The following is a 4,149-nucleotide window of genomic DNA, read 5'->3' as shown; positions in this document are numbered from 1 at the left end:
TTTCTAACGTGATTATTAAGATGTGGTATTTTAGTTTTCTTTGTAAATTTTAATTGATGATTAAATGTGTGTTCGATAACTAATATAATGCGAGCTTTTGTGTTTTTAGTACATTTTGATGGTAAAATATTAGATTTTAAAATGCCTATTCCAGAAAGCTTATATGAAGTCATTCAGGCGCAATGAACGGTAACCTACGTCTGTTGACAACAGGGAGTCATGCCCCCTTGGCGTCGTGACGACACGAATGTGGTACTCTATAAAGCCTATGATAAGTTTGGAATGGTGATAAACAATGATAATAATTTTTTTAGAAAATGAATGTGGATTTGAGCGCAAGTCATTCCGATTACCGTTCGAATACCCTACCAACTGAGCTATGAGGCCCGATTTTCCCATTAGGACACATTTTTTTTCTCAAAGTAATGTAATACGCAATGAATTATAAAAACACATGATACTAACTTTGCTATTGAGATACACCTCCACTGGTGAAAAATAAACAATATTTTTTTGAAAAAAAATGTACATGAAAGTTTGTGTTTTAGGAAAACCCGATGACTATTGCATACTTAAGTCAAGTTTGACATCAGACAGTGTTACAAGACACTAAATTGTATAGAATTCCTAAGATTAATGTCTGTAAGGAAATAGTTTTTAGGGATGAATTCAGGCTAAAGGGAAGGTATCGCGAATTATGTGAATTTTTAAAGAGGAGAGAACAAAATGGGAGAGAAACATCCTGTCAACCTACTAGACCATTGTCATCAACAATAATTTCTTCTTCGAAAGATTTTGAGCGACGCTCGACCACACCCACTCCCCCCCCCCTTGCCGGGGACCTCGGCTTTCTCCCCTATCCCCACCCCCGCGCCGTCGGAAAAATCCTGGCGCCACCCCTGACTGAATATTTCTTTCGAAAATTGATTATCATTATTGTACCACTGTTCAAGTAAACCTCAACACATTCTCATCGCCATTTGAAATTGAACATGTGATAGGCCTACATGATTCATCGGTTAATTTACACTAAACATGAGTTAACTTTACATCAGATGAGACGTGAAAATCAATGGCGATAGCACACATCCCTGAGGTGCTGCTGTATTTGAGTTTAACCAGATCTGAATAGATTATCTTTTCACTCTCTGTTCCGGTTACAAAGGAAATCAGTTATGCATGGATCAATATACCTTCATGTTTATTTTGGACTTGCCTTTGAGCAGTTTTTGGCATACCACTGACATTAGTCTTCTTTAATTTAGTTTGAAATTTCTGTTCATATATTAATAAAATAATCTCTGAAATTTTCACAATCAAGGTTTGGATGAATATTTTTTGAATTTTTGTTTATTCTTTTCAACATACTAACGTTTGGGATTTTGTTTAAATTTGTTTTCAACTAATAAAAATAATCTGACTTTGATTTTCAAATTAATTTGTAGGCCTACTCATGCATTTGTTTCCAAATGAATGATTATTTAAAATCGGAAGGACCCCTGCTCCAAAACCAACCCCAAGGTCAATTTGCATGCACCAGGGGCCCCGACGGTACACTTCAACCAGGGCCCCATATATCATAACCTAGTTACGCCATCGATTTTTATGGTTAGTAGTAGGCCATGGACCAAATATTTTAGACCAAAATATTAGGGATTTTGGCAATCAAAATAACGTTATTTGGATAGGCAAATTATATTTAGTCCGACGACCTCGTCGTGGCGACGCCGGACGAAGGGGGGGTGGAATAGGGTTGTTTCATGTGCAAACTGGTGCGGATCACTCAAAATACATAATGTTCCTCTGGCATAATTGGATTCACATCGCTGGTCGCACAGCTATCTATCAGAGGAGTAAAATCGCTGGAAATGCTTCCTTCCAACGGCGATAAGTAACTGTCCCTTTATATACAAGAGGAAGCAACACGACGAAACTCGCCTTGGCCTGTCCCAACCGAATAATTAGGTAGAGATGGGCGTGTTTAGCAACCAGGTCGTTGAGGCCACACAGAGTACACATGTTGGTGATGAATATAGCAGTTTGGGAGCGTGCGAATATAGTAGGCCCTAGTTTAAACATATTTAAACAGCCATTGTTTACCATGGGTGATCTCGGTGATCTTATAAACACGACGTCCATTATAGTATGTAGCATCATCATTACATTTTGCTTTTGTGTGCCACAGGCTCAGCCAAATTACCTGACTTTTTCACCACACACTTTTTCTAATCAACTAAAAAGCGTTAACTTTAACCTATTCTCAGAGACAGCGGCCCTATCACCAGTTTTAAGCAACTGAGATATGCTGTTCTCTCAATTGTCCAGTATGGCGTTCCATACCATAGAGATACAGGATCTGGAGGCACTGTATTCGATCGGGAGGTATTCGATCGGGATACAGATACCATACAGTTATATATTAGTGCAGGGTTCCCAGATATAAAAATTCGCCTGGTCTTAACGTTTGTTTTTTGGCCGAATTTGTGAAAAGTTTACATTTTTTTTTCAAAATAGGCCTACTATAACGTAGACTGTTTTGTGTTGTTTTTGTACTAATTCTAATCTCCCTCTTCTAATTGTATACCTTTTCTTTGTTTACATTGAACGTCGACGTTCCCACCCACACCGTTTGGCCGAGTTAACATAAGTCTGGTGACTCAGTGGAACGGAAAGAATCACCCACCAAGTTGGCACGGAGATACAATTTCATTGGTAAAGTACTAGGCCTATTATTAGTTTCATTTTGGAAGTGTATAAACATGGATAGGCCTACTGGCGTAATTCCTAAATTTGCTTAACATTTGAGGCATTCTTGGCCATCATTTTTTCCTTTTTCTCTCTTTTTTTTCTTTTTTTTTTCTTTTTTTACCTCCCAAAAGGGGGGCCGGGCCGGCCCCCCCCCCTAAATCCGCCCCTGTTGTATATAGGGATAGCCTATAGGGATAACCTTGCTCAGGTGGGAGTGAGTAGGTTTGCTGGATGAAATACATTGTATGGTACGTCATCGGAGCATGTTCATACAGTGTTTTGAAATGTGATTCATGTGGGCCGACATGGTTTTTTTTTTAAACATTCGATACTTGTAATATTCCTTAATATATGAATTAAAAAATATTTTAATTATAAAATACGCTGTGGCTAGAGATACGGCATCGTATTTCTACTTCAATTTGCTAAGGTACGGTAAATGGCGTTGCATCACCATCACCCATTGAAGAGCCAGAATGACGTGCATGACTGACGTCATCTTTCATGACCAGCACTGCAGATCGCCCACAGTGTGGAGGTGGTGTGAGGTGAGCGGTGTGACTAGTGAATATAATTAGTAATGATTAGCTAGGCAAGAGTAAAGCATCGATAAATAGGCGCAAGGGTTCCACTCAGTAATGGAAGCCGTGTCATTTTATTTATTTATTTAAAAACATATTTTGAGTGTGGCGACCCTTACAGAATAAATCTGATGTTCAGAGGCCCACTTGACATCACGCCAGGCTACATACACGCCAGGGCTCATGCATTCGAGGTGTGTCTCACGCTCTGGTCTAATTTATTTACATGACAACACAATATACACGTACTAAAAACTGAATATAACTGTAAACTGTAAATAAGAGGATTCTTATAGGATTACTACCATTTTACTGTTTAAATGTTCCTCCATCAAAAGTATATTTGACGAATTTGACACTATAATCACGATTGTGGAAACTCATTCTCTTGATCTGAATTCTGGCTGAACGAACAATGCTTAGGTGCGACTTTTTTTATACCTTACATTACGATACGATAATACCTTATTGCAATTTGATCTTAAAAAGTACAAATTGAAGTAGAACATTAAAAAAATTACCAAATAAAAATCAACAGAAAATAAAATATTGTATACAATTAAAACAAGAGGGACAACAGGGAAAAGTGGAGGACAACCGAATGGAAACAAGAACATTAATAGGAATAAAACAACACAAAAAGCAATTGGGGTTAAAACAACTGGTTAAAACGAAGCATCAGAGACAGGCAAATGTGGCAAAGACAAGCCAAACCAGTCACTCGTCGCAAAAATCGATTTTGAGTTATTAATACAGTGTTAGAGAGTAAAATAATAGCTATAAAATGGTAAAAAATCATTCAAATCGGACATTTCCTTAT

This window comes from Anneissia japonica, unplaced genomic scaffold (genome assembly GCF_011630105.1).
Source record: "Anneissia japonica isolate Jap-2015-1 unplaced genomic scaffold, ASM1163010v1 scaffold287895_len483588_cov180, whole genome shotgun sequence".
In the NCBI taxonomy this organism is placed as follows: Eukaryota; Metazoa; Echinodermata; class Crinoidea; order Comatulida; family Comatulidae; genus Anneissia; species Anneissia japonica.
The sequence above is the reverse complement of the archived record's forward strand: the minus strand, read 5'-3'. Positions refer to the sequence as shown.